This window comes from Nycticebus coucang, chromosome 4, assembly GCF_027406575.1.
Source record: "Nycticebus coucang isolate mNycCou1 chromosome 4, mNycCou1.pri, whole genome shotgun sequence".
Lineage (NCBI taxonomy): Eukaryota > Metazoa > Chordata > Mammalia > Primates > Lorisidae > Nycticebus > Nycticebus coucang.
Window position 1 is genome coordinate 30,007,736 of NC_069783.1, and position 14,144 is coordinate 30,021,879.

Here is a 14,144-nt window from a genome sequence, read left to right on the forward strand (position 1 = left end):
TAAGGTCATATTCTGAGGTTCATGGTAGGTCTTTCTTTGGGGGTACACTATTGAACCATGATAGGGTACAATTCTGAATATCCTAAAACCATTAAATTGTATTCTTTAAATGAGTGCATTTTATGGTATGTGAATTATAGTCTCAATTAATATGTTTTTAAAAACACAATAAGAAATACTTTTTTTAAGTTTATTTGCGAAACTTGGTAAATGTAGAATGTAAATGTTTTGGCACAGTAACTGAGATAATGCCAGGAAGGCTATGTTAACCATTGTGATGAAAATGTGTCAAATGGTCTATGAAGCGAGTGTATGATGCCCCATGATCATATCAATGTATACAGTTATGATTTAATAAAAAAAGAAAAGAAAATATAATCCAATAATAACCATATAAAACCATATGAAAGTACTAATATATTTACTACTAAAACAAATCACTGAGCTAGGAAAGATTTAACAGAGCATATAAAAGGAGAAAGTATCTGATCTCTTTCAAAGAATAATTTTTATTCTAATACTGAATAGTATTGGATAATACAGAGAGAAAATAATATATCAATTTTACCTAAAATATACATGCAAAGAAGACCATATGGTCACCTCAACAGATTTTTTTTAATTATTTAAAAAAATTCTACATTTAAAGGCTGTGCACAGTGGCTGAGCCAGAGCAAGACCTCATCTCTAAAAATAGCCAGTTGTTGAGACAGGCGCTTGTAGTCCCAGCTACTTGGGAGGCTGAGGCAAGAGAATTGCTTCAGCCCAAGAGTTTGAGGTTGCTGTGAGCCGTGATGCAACAGCACTCTACTGCGGGTGACAAAGTAAGACTCTGTCTCAAAAAAAAAATCTACAATTATAATTGAGCTTTTAAGTGTTAAATTAATAAAAGGTATTCAGCAGAAACTAGGTTATACAACAGAAACATTCATTTTTAAATCAGGATCAAGATGAGGATGGAAGAAGGGAAGAAATGGCAGACTAGAGGCAGACTCCTAGCACACTGCTCTCAACGAAAGAAGGGACAGGTGCAGACAGCTGCCTACATATGCATCTCTCAGCTCTGAAGCAGCATTGTGAAATCACAGAGAAGCAACGTGGAACACTCACTGTGGAAAAAAAGGTGATGGGGTGATACAGATAACAAAATCAGAGAATGTGAGAGGGAGCGCGGTTCCTGCCCTGCTGGTGCAGTATCGACTGACCTGTAAGATGGCTCCCACCAGCCCCACAGATCTCCTACTCCTGTAAGATGGCTCCTACAGCCCCACATTTATAAAGGGGGTCCTACCTGTGCAAAGCCATTGCAATAGACAACAGGCACCATGGGGACTGGACAACAGCTAAAGCCATTCCAAACTCTGAAGTGTACCACACCAGGTCTACACTGGGCAGGGGAGGGAGTAGACTGAATGGTGGTTTCCCTGAGCTATACCCTGGAACTTGAAACCAGGTGATTCACCCCTGGAGTGTCGCAAGACCAACCAGAGAGGGCTGGGGCAACCACTTCCCTGGGTCCTGGATGGGGTGTGGACAGCCATAACCCTTTGATGTCTGGCCTGGCATCTGTGGGACCCTTGTGACTGAGAAGCAACCTACTGTTTGCTCAGCCTGATTTTGCCCTCCAGGGCTACTGTGACCTCTCACTCCAGGTTGGTTTGGCCTCCCATTGCATGGCTGCACTTCTGGCTCAGAGGCTCTGCACTGAGGCTTTGCTTCCAGCTCCATCCCTATCCTGGCTCAGAGGCTCCTATGCCACAGGTGCAACAGGCTCCTCTGAGAGGCCTCAATTGTCTGCTTCGGCAGGTCCAGGGAAGGTTATGGAGAGCTATAATTTCTATAAACCTAACTTATGGAACCACTATGACTAAGTGGCAGCCTCCAGTTTGCTTGACCCCAATTTTACTTCCCCAGCCACAGCTGCCTCCCGTGTCCAGTCTGATCCTGCCTTCCAGGTCATGATCAGGAAGATGAATCAGAGAATGGCCCGTGCTTCTGCCTGGGAGGCCTTACCCAGAGGCTCTGCTACTCACTTCACCCCAGTCCTGGCTCTGAGACTCTCACACCATGCTCTGCAGACTAAACTGAGAGGCTCTGAGTGGCAGCTTTGCAGGCCCTGAGTGGAGTGAGGAGAGCCCAGTTGTCCTTCAGCTACTGGATGTAACATCATCCCTCCTGACTTGACATCCATGGGACCCCTGTGTTCAAAAGGTAGACTGCTGCATGCTTGGCCAACATCCTGCCCTCTGACCCTGAATTCCTCCTGCCTGCTTGGCCCTGTCCCCACCCTCTAGGTCAATCTGCACAGTCCTGCTTCTGGCTCAGAGCCCCTGCTCAAGGGCTTTGCTTCTGACTCCACCCAAGTCCAAGCTCAGAGGCCTAAATGCCAGAAAGCAGCAGGATCTGACTAGAGAGGCCTTGGGTAACCAAAATGGTTACACCATTGGTACTAGGTGGGATATGGAGAGCTCCAACCTCTGCACACCCGATCTGGCATTCACAGGAACCCTGTACCTACGAAGCAACCTGCTGCTTGCCTGATTCCACCCTCCGGACCACAATTGCCCCTTGACTGCTTGGCCCTGATCCTGCCCTCCAGATTGGGTCAGCCAGCCAACTGCACAAGCCTACTTTTGGCTCAGAGGCCCTGTTAAGAGGTTCTGCTTGCAGATCCTCCCATGTTCTAGGTCTGAGGTCCTCACCTCAGAGCCTAAGGCTCTGCTCTTTCCTATTTTTTTTATTTTATTCAAATTAATATGAGGGTACAATATTTGGGCTACACTGTTTTTACTTCCAAGGTAAAGTTCCATTTGTAGAAGAGCCCTTCACTCAGGGGGCATGTTATACACCCTCACAATGTGCACATTAGGTAAGATCCTGCTTCATGCCCTCCCTCTTTCTGCCGTACATCCTCCCCTTCCCCCCGCCCCCCACTTCCCTGTCAGGGGCTGCTCTGGACACACCCCAGACTTGCCAACATGGCGCTGTGAGGAAGTCACCCTGAACCTTAAGCAGTAAACAACTTTAAGGAAGTCCTCCTGATTGGTCTGTGTAGGCGCATGCTGTGCTCGTGGCTTGAGTCTGCTCCACTGTATTGTGAATGAGCTGTGCATGCCCTGTGCACATGTACTGTTCTGTGATTGGTTCCGCTACAGCATAAGAGTGGTAGGAGAGGGAGGGGAGAGAGAGAGAAGAAGAAGAAGAAACTACCCGGGTAGAGAGATGGCTATCGGTTCTCCGAGCTGTTCTAGAATAAAGTGCCTTTGAAACCCTGGTTGGTGTCCTCGTCTCTGCTGGTCGGCGGCGCTGCGACACCGACACTTCCCTACCTCCAGAACTGGACTACAGTAGTGTTTTATAGTTCTTATGAACATTTAATTGTTTTTATATTGATTTCATATTAGTATGGAGTACATTGGATATCTATTTTTCTATTCTTGCAATACTTTACTAAGAAGAATGTATTTCAACTCCATCCAGGTAAATGTAAAAGTTGTAAAGTCTCCATCTTTTTTAATGACTGAATAATATTCCATGGTGTATACATATATATCATAGTTGTTGATCCATTCATGGGTTGATGGGCACTTAGGTTGCTTCCGAGACTTGGCAATTATGGATTTAGGCTCTGCTCTTTTTCTCCAGAACCCCTTCCAGACCCAACACACCATCCCCAACTCTCCAGCACTGCACCTGGACCACAAGACCCCACCCCAAAGCCTCCACCACTAAAGCAGAGCTGTAAAAACTGTTCCAAAGTGCAATTTCCTGCCAGCCTCAAACTGTCTACACACTGCAACCTGCTTGAAGCAAATGTCCACAACCCAGACTCACAACAACCTTACCCAGCTTCTATGGTAAGGAGAAGAACCCTGTCAACATGAAAAATTAAAACAGATCAACACCTCATGAGGGATCACAATAGACATACGGCAATGAATTCCAACTATAAGGAAATTGTTGAAATGACAGAAATGGAATTCCAAACATAGATGATAAGTAAGATGGATGAAATTGGGAAGAAAATTGAAAACCAATGAAAAGAAGCCCAAAAAATATTTCAGGAAATTAATAACAAAGTCACTAAAAAGCTTGAAAAAATTAGGAAGGATATAATAGAACTTAAATAAAAGAGTCATTCAAGGATTTACAAAATGCAGCAGAAAGTCTCAGCAACAGCCCCATTTCTCAGAATCTCAGAGTTTGAAGATAACCTAATCATGCAAAGAGGTAGAGAATAAAGGCAGAGCAATCACTTGGAGAAATATAGGACTGCATGAGTGAACAAACACATAAATTACAGGTATCCCTGACAGGGAGGAAGAAAGTGCCAAAAGCATGGAAAATCTATTCGAGGGAATTATTATGGAAAACTTCCCCAGTATTACTAGAGATCCAGACATCCAGATATGAGATGGTCATTGGACTCTGGGAAAATTCATAACAAATAGGACATTTCCAAGACACATAATATTCAACCTGGCCAAAGTCAAAGTGAAAGGGAAAATTCTATAAGCAGCGAGATATAAACAACTCTACGCGGGAAAACCCCTCAGGATAACAGCAGACTTCACAGTGAAAACCCTATAAGCTAAAAGAGAGGGGGTCCCCCATCTTTAATTTTCTTAAACAAAACATTTGCCAGCCTAGAATTTTATATCCTGCAAAACGAAGTTTCACCTTTGGTGGATAAATTACATCTTTTTTCAAAAGACAAGCAAATGCTGAGGGAATTTGCCAAGTCCAGACCTGCACTATACATTGATCATCACAATAGACAGCCTCCAATGTAAAAACCCCAAAAGCTAAAGGTCAGGGCCCAGTCACTATAATGGTTCAAGAGGTAAATCAGAGCAATAAAGTTCTACTCAATAGGAAGAACAAAAATCTACCACACTTATCAATTCTTTCAATAAATGTGAATGGCTCGACCCTACTCAAGAGATATATAGGCTGAGTGAATGGATAAAAAAAAAAAAATACAAGCCAAGTACCTTCTGTCTCCAAGAAACACATCCGAACCACAAAGACTCATTCAGATGCAAGGTGAAGGAATGGAAAACAATATTCCATGTAAATTGAAACCAAAAGAAAGCTGGTATAGCAGTTCTCATATTCAATATTATAGATTTCAAATCAACAAAAGTAAAGGAAGACAATGATGGTCATTTTATAATGGTAAAGGGAGCAATGAAACAAGAAGACACAACAATTCTAAATCTAACACAGGTGTGCCCAGATTCATAGAGCAAATCCTACTTGATCTAAATACAATGATAAACAACAGCCCCATAATAGCCAGGACTGGCTGAACAGAAAAGAATAGAACAGATCCTCCAAGCAGAAAATAAAAAATGAACTTAAATTCTAAATCTGAAACAAATGTACCTAACAGATATTTATAGAACATTAACCCAAAACCCAGCAAATATACATTCTTATCAGCTCATGGAGTATCCTGTAAGATCGATTACATCCAAGGCCACAAAACATGTCTCAACAATTTTTAAAACATAGCAATTTTACTATGCACCTTCTCAGACCACAGTAGAAGAAAATTAGAAATCAACTCCAAGAGAAACACTCATTTCTACATAAAGTCTTGGAAACTAAACAACCAACTGCTGAACATCAGTTGAGTCAAAGAGGAAATTTGATGGAAATTTCCACAAAGATGGAAACCAAAAGAGTTTTGAACTAAAAGATAAAGGCGACACAAATTATCAAAATCTGTTGGATACAGCTAAAGCAATCCCAAGAGGAATATATTCATAGCCATAAATGCCTACATCCAAAAGACAGAATGATTACAAATCAACAATCTAATGAATCATCTCAAGGAGCTGGAAAAGGAAGAGCAAACCAATCCCAAGCCCAGCAGAAGAAAAATAACCAAGATCAGAGCAGAACTAAATGAAATTGATAATAAAAGAATTATACAGAAGATAATGAAATGAAATGTTGTTTCTTTGAGTCATATTAACCTGGATGGAAGTGGAAGACATTATTCTTAGTAAAGCATCACAAGAATGGAGAAGCATGAATCCTATGTACTCAATTTTGATATGAGGACAATTAAGGTCACGGTACGGGTGGGGGAAGGGGAGAGCAGAGAGAGAAAGAAGGAGGGAGGGGTGGGGAAAGGAAGAGCAGAGAGAGGGAAGGAGGGAGAGGGGTGGGGCCTTGGTGTGTGCCACACCTTTTGGTGGCAAGACACGATTGCAAGAGGGACTTTACCTAACAAATGCAATTAGTGTAACCTGGCTTATTGTACCCTCAATGAATCCCCAACAATAAAAATAACTAAATAAATAAAAAGAAAAGAAAAGATAAACAAAACTGACAGGACACTCATTAGATTAACCAGAAGCAGAAGAAAAAAAAAAAAAACTCTAATAAGCTCAATCAAGAATGAAAAAAGGAGAAATTCACAACCAAGATTATGGAAATACACAATATCATCCCTGAATACTATAAAAATCTTATGTACATAAACCTGAAAATGTGGAGGAAATGGACAAATTCTTAAAAATACACAGCCTCCTTAGGCTCAATCAGGAAGAAATGGAATTGCTGAACAGACCAATATCAAGTACCAAAATTGGAACAGCAACAAAAAATATTCCAACAAAAAAAGTCCTGGACCAGATGGTTTCACACTCAAATTTTGCCAGACTTACAAATATCTGGTAACTACCTTTCAGAAATTATTCCATCAAGAAGAAAGGAATCCCTCCCCAACATGTTTTACAAAGCCAAAATAATATTGATATGGAAGACAGGAAACTATTCAACAAAAAAAGAAAACTGTAGACCAATATCCTTTATTAATATAGATGCAAAAACTCAAGAAAATCCTAGCAAACTTAATTCAGCTTCACATCAAAAGATAATAATAATAATTCACCACAATCAAGTAGTCTTTATCCCAGAGATGCCAGGGTGCTTCAAAATAAGCAAATCTATAGATGTAATTCACCACATAAATAGATGTAAAAATAAAGACCATATAATCTTCTCAATAGATTATAGACACAGAAAAAGCATTTAACAAAATTCAGTACCCTTTAATGATAAGAATGCATAACAAAATAGGCATAGACAAAATTATAAAAGCCATATATGACAAACCCACAGTCAATATACTGAATGGGTACCTCATATAAATAGAATCATACAATATTTGCCTTTTTGAGACAGACTTATTTCAAATTGTACCTTTAGAAAATTTTCATTTTTTAACCTGTTAACAGCTTTGAGATATAATTCCCATACCACAACATCCATTTGTTTGAAGTATATAATTCATTGTCTTTCAGCATAATTAGAGTATAACTAGTATATAGTATAACTATACTAGTGTAAAGTATAACTATCACTTCAATCTATATTTAAAACATTTTCATTACTCCCCCAAAAGAAACTTTGTACTCACTGGCAGTCACATCCCAGCCCCGGACCATTTGCTACACTTCCCCACTCTCAGTCCTAGACAACTACATAATCTATGTTCTGTCTCTATTTGCCTATTCTGGAGATTTCATGTAAATTTAATCATACAATGTGTAGTCTTTTGTCACTGGCTTTTTTCACTGAGCATAATGATTGGCAGTTCATCCAAGGTGTGAGTTGTATTAGTATCTCATTCATTTTTATTGCCAATTAATATTCCACTGATAAACATTTGGGTTCTTTCCACTTTGGGGACATTATGAATAATACCTTTGGGAACAATTATGTACAGATTTAGATGTGGATGTATATTTACATTCCCTTGGATAGAGAGATACCTAGAAGAGCAATTGCTGTGTCATGTGGTACATCTAGGTACATTTTGAGGAACAGCCAAACTGCTTTCCCAAAGTGGCTGCACCTTTTTTTACCCTACTAGCAATGAATGAGCATTTGATTACAGGCATTCTAGTGGATGTGATGTGGTTTTTCCATTGTGGTTTTGATTGGCATTTCTCTAATGGCTAAAGAGATGAGCATATTTTCATGCACTTATTGGTAATTTGCATTTTTTCTTTGGAAAAATGAGTATTCAAATAATTTGTCCATTTATAAGACATTTATTATTGGATTGTAAAAGTTCTTTACATATTCTAGATACCAGTCCCTTATCAGACACTTGATTTGAAAATAATTTCTCCCATTCACATCTTTGATAGTGTCCTTTGAAGCACAAAAGTTCCTAATTTTGATGACATCCAACTTACCAATTTGCTTTTTTATCATTAGGACTTTTGGTATCCTATATAGTGTATCAGTGCCTAACCCAACATCATGAAGATTTAATCCTGTTTCAGTCTAAAAAATGTATAATTATGGCTCTTATGTTTATGTCTGTGACCAACTTTGAATTAATTCTTACAGATGGTGTGAAACAGGGTCCCAATTCATACTTTTGCGTGTGGATATCCAGGTTCTCCAACACCATTTGTTCAAGAATATTATTATTTTCCCCATTAAATTGTGTTGGTCTCTTTTTCAAATGTCAATTGACCATAAAGGTTAGTTTTACTTCTAGATTCTAAATTCTGTTTTATAGATCTTTATGTCTATCTTACGTCTCTCTCTCTGGCAAAACGATACTGGCTAGAATAGAAATCATGAGAGTGGACATCTTTGTTTCCGATCTTCAGAGAAAAGCAAACACTCCTTCACCATTAAGTGTTTTTATCCTAGTACTGAGTTTTATCAAAGGTTCTCTTTGCACTATTGAAATTATCATATTAAGGACAAAAAAAGTGATAATTTCAATTGTGCAAAGAGAACCTTTGATAAAACCCAGTACTAGGATAAAAAACACTTAAACTACAAAAGAAAGGGAAAATGACATTTATGAAAGACCAAAAGGAGGAGGCGGAGCAAGATGGCGGCCAAGTAACAGCTTCCTTGCATCTGGGCACCATGAGTCTGGGGAGATAGGACTTCACGCATCTCTGGCTGGTGGGATCTGCCTATCATCACCCTGTGAGGATACAGGGAGTCAGCGAGAGACTTCTGGACCCCAAGAGGAGGACTAAAACAGTGGAAAAACGTCCACAGGCACGAGAACTTAAAGAGCAAGAGGAAGTGAAAGGAAAATTAGGGCAAGGAAACAGATAAAAAAAAAAACCACTCATGAGGAAGAATCAGCAGAAAACTCCAGGCAACATGAAGAACCAGTCCAGAACAACCCCATCAAGGGACCATAACGTAGCTACTGCAGAGGATTGCACCTATAAAGAAATGTCAGGAATGACAGAAAGGGAATTTAGAATACACATGTTGAAAACAATGAAAGAAATGATGGAAACAATGAAGGAAACTGCTAATAAAGTGGAAAATAACCAAAAGGAAATCCAAAAACAGAATCAAATAAGAGATGAAACATATGAAGAATATAAAAAGGATATAGCAGAGCTGAAGGAACTGAAACAGTCAATCAGAGAATTTAAAGATGCAAAGGAAAGTATCAGCAACAGGTTAGACCATGCACAAGAAAGAATTTCAGAGGTAGAAGACAAAGTTTTTGAGATAACTCAGATAGTAAAAGAGGCAGAAAAGGAGAGAGAGAAAGCAGAACATTCACTGTCAGAATTATGGGACTTTATGAAGCGTTCCAACATACGAGTTATAGGAATTCCAGAAGGGGAAGAAGAATGCCACAGAGGAATGGAAGCCATACTAGAGAATATTATAAAAGAAAATTTCCCAAATATCACCAAAGATTCTGACACACTGATTTCAGAGGGCTATCGGACCCCAGGTCACCTCAACTCTAACCGAGCTTCTCCAAGACACATTGTGATGAACCTGTCCAAAGTCAAGACAAAAGAAAAGATTCTGCAAGCTGCCAGGACTAAGCACCAGTTGACCTACAGGGGCAAATGCATCAGAGTGACCGCAGACTTCTCTAATGAAACTTTCCAAGCAAGAAGACAATGGTCATCTACCTTTAATCTACTTAAACAGAACAATTTCAAGCCCAGAATTCTGTACCCTGCTAAGTTAAGCTTCAAAATTGACAGAGAAATCAAATCATTTACGGATATACAAACATTGAGGAAATTCGCCACAACAAGACCAGCTCTACAGGAAATACTTCAACCTGTTCTGCACACTGACCACCACAATGGATCAGCAGCAAAGTAAGAACTCAGAAATTAAAGGACAGAACCTAACCTCCACACTGATGCAAAAGATAAAACTAAGCAATGCACTCTCACAAAATAAGATGAATAGAATACTACCACACTTACCAATTATCTCAATAAATGTTAATGGCTTGAATTCCCCACTGAAGAGACAGATTGGCTGACTGGATTAAAAAACACAAGCCATCCATTTGCTGTCTGCAACAAACACACCTGGCTTCAAAAGACAAATTAAAGCTCCGAGTCAAGGGTTGGAAGACAATTTTTCAGGCAAATGGCATTCAGAAGAAAAGAGGAGTTGCAATCTTATTTTCAGATACATGTGGATTTAAAGCAACTAAAGTCAAAAAAGACAAAGATGGTCACTTTATATTAGTCAAGGAAAAAAATACAAGAAGAAGACATTTCAATTCTAAATATTTATGCACCCAATTTAAATGCTCCCAGATTCTTGAAGCAGACCTTACTCAGTCTGAGCAATATGATATCTGATAAGACCATAATAACAGGGGACTTTAACACTCCTCTTACAGAGCTGGACAGATCCTCTAAACAGAAATTAAACAAAGATATAAGAGATTTAAATGAGACCCTAGAACAACTATGCTTGATAGACACATATAGAACACTCCACCCCAAAGATAAAGAATATACATTCCTCTCATCATCCCATGGAACATTCTCCAAAATTGATCATATCCTGGGACACAAAACAAATATCAACAGAATCAAAAGAATTCAAATTTTACCTTGTATCTTCTCAGACCATAAGGCACTAAAGGTGGAACTCAACTCTAACAAAAACGCTTGACCCCACCCAAAGGCATGGAAATTAAACAATCTTCTGTTGAATAACAGATGGATGCAGGAAGAAATAAAACAGGAAATCATTAACTTCCTTGAGCATAACAATGATGAAGACACAAGCTACCAAAACCTGTGGGATACTGCAAAAGCAGTTTTGAGAGGAAAATTCATCGCTTTAGATGCCTACATTTGAAAACCAGAAAGAGATCACATCAACAATCTCACAAGCGATCTTATGGAATTGGAAAAAGAAGAACAATCTAAGCCCAAACTCAGTAGAAGAAAAGAAATATCCAAAATCAAAAAAATAAAACAAAAAAGAAATATCCAAAATCAAATCAAAGATCAATGAAATTGAAAACAAAAGAATCATTCAGAAAATTAATGAAACAAGGAGTTGGTTTTTTGAAAAAATAAATAAAATAGATAAACCACTGGCCAGACTAATGAGGAACAGAAAAGTAAAATCTCTAGTAACCTCAATCAGAAATGATAATGGGGAAATAACAACTGATCCCACAGAGATACAAGAGGTCATCCCTGAATACTACCAGAAACTCTATGCCCAGAAATTTGACAATGTGAAGGAAATGGATCAATATTTGGAATCACACCCTCTCCCTAGACTCAGCCAGGAAGAAATAGAGCTCCTGAACAGACCAATTTCAAGCACTGAGATCAAAGAAACAATAAAAAATCTTCCAACCAAAAAATGCCCTGGTCCAGATGGCTTCACTCCAGAATTCTATCAAACCTTCAAGGAAGAGCTTATTCCTGTACTGCAGAAATTATTCCAAAAAATTGAGGAAGAAGGAATCTTCTCCAAAATATTCTATGAAGCAAACATCAACCTGATACCAAAACCAGGAAAAGACCCAAACAAAAAGGAGAATTTCAGACCAATCTCACTCATGAATATAGATGCAAAAATTCTCAACAAAATCCTAGCCAATAGATTACAGCTTATCATCAAAAAAGTCATTCATCATGATCAAGTAGGCTTCATCCCAGGGATGCAAGGCTGGTTTAACATACGCAAGTCCATAAACATTATCCACCATATTAACAGAGGCAAAATAAACATCACATGATGCTCTTAATAGATGCAGAAAAAGCATTTGATAAAATCCAGCATCCTTTTCTAATTAGAACACAGAAGAGTATAGGCACAGGTGGCACATTTCTAAAACTGATTGAAGCTATCTGTGACAAACCCACAGCCAATATTTTACTGAATGGAGTAAAACTGAAAGCTTTTCCTCTTAGAACTGAAACCAGACAAGGTTGTCCTCTGTCACCTTTACTATTCAACATAGTGCTAGAAGTTCTAGCCAATACAATTAGGCAAGACAAGGAAATAAAGGGAATCGAAATGGGAGCAGAGGAGGTCAAACTCTCCCTCTTTGCTGACAACATGATCTTATACTTAGAGAACCCCAAAGACTCAACCACAAGACTCCTAGAAGTCATCAAAAAATATAGTATGTTTCAGGAAATAAAATCAATGTCCACAAGTCAGTAGCCTTTGTATACACCAATAACAGTCAAGATGAGAAGCTAATTAAGGACACAACTCCCTTCACCATAGTTTCAAAGAAAATGAAGTACCTAGGAATATACCTAACAAAGGAGGTGAAGGACCTCTATAAAGAAAACTATGAAATGCTCAGAAAGGAAATAGCAGAGGATATTAACAAATGGAAGAACATACCATGCTCATGGACGGGAAGAACCAACATTGTTAAAATGTCTATACTTCCCAAAGCAATCTACCTATTCAATGCCATTCCTATCAAAATACCAACATCGTACTTTCAAGATTTGGAAAAAATGATTCTGCATTTTGTATGGAACCAGAAAAAAACCCGTATAGCTAAGGCAGTTCTTAGTAACAAAAATAAAGCTGGGGGCATCAGCATACCATATTTTAGTCTGTACTACAAAACCATAGTGCTCAAGACAGCATGGTACTGGCACAAAAACAGAGACATAGACACTTGGAATCGATTTGAAAACCAAGAAATGAAACTAACATCTTACAACCACCTAATCTTCAATAAACCAAACAAGAACATACCTTGGGGGAAAGGCTCCCTATTCAATAAATGGTGTTGGGAGAACTGGATGTCTACATGTAAAAGACTGAAACTGGACCCACACCTTTCCCCACTCACAAAAATTGATTCAAGATGGATAAAGGACTTAAATTTAAGGCATGAAACAATAAAAGTCCTCAAAGAAAGCATAGGAAAAACACTGGAAGATATTGGCCTGGGGAAAGACTTCATGAAGAAGACTGCCATGGCAATTGCAACAACAACAAAAATAAACAAATGGGACTTCATTAAACTGAAAAGTTTCTGTACAGCTAAGGAGACAATAACCAAAGCAAAGAGACAACCTACACAATGGGAAAGGATATTTGCATATTTTCAATCAGACAAAAGCTTGATAGCTAGGATCTGTAGAGAACTCAAATTAATCCACATGAAAATAGCCAACAATCCCATATATCAATGGGCAAGAGACATGAATAGAACTTTCTCTAAAGATGACAGACGAATGGCTAACAAACACATGAAAAAATGTTCATCATCTTTATATATTAGAGAAATGCAAATCAAAACAACCCTGAGATATCATCTAACCCCAGTGAGAATGGCCCACATCACAAAATCTCAAAACTGCAGATGCTGGCGTGGATGTGGAGAGAAGGGAACACTTTTACACTGCTGGTGGGACTGCAAACTAGTACAACCTTTCTGGAAGGAAGTATGGAGAAACCTCAAAGCACTCAAGCTAGACCTCCCATTTGATCCTGCAATCCCATTACTGGGCATCTACCCAGAAGGAAAAAAATCCTTTTATCATAAGGACACTTGTACTAGACGGTTTATTGCAGCTCAATTTACAATCGCCAAAATGTGGAAACAGCCTAAATGCCCACCAACCCAGGAATGGATTAACAAGCTATGGTATATGTATACCATGGAATACTATTCAGCCATTAAAAAAAAATGGAGACTTTACATCCTTCTTATTAACCTGGATGGAAGTGGAAGACATTATTCTTAGTAAAGCATCCCAAGAATGGAGAAGCATGAATCCTATGTACTCAATTTTGATATGAGGACAATTAATGACAATTAAGGTTATGGGTGGGGGAGAAGAAAGAGGGACGGGTGGGGCCTTGGT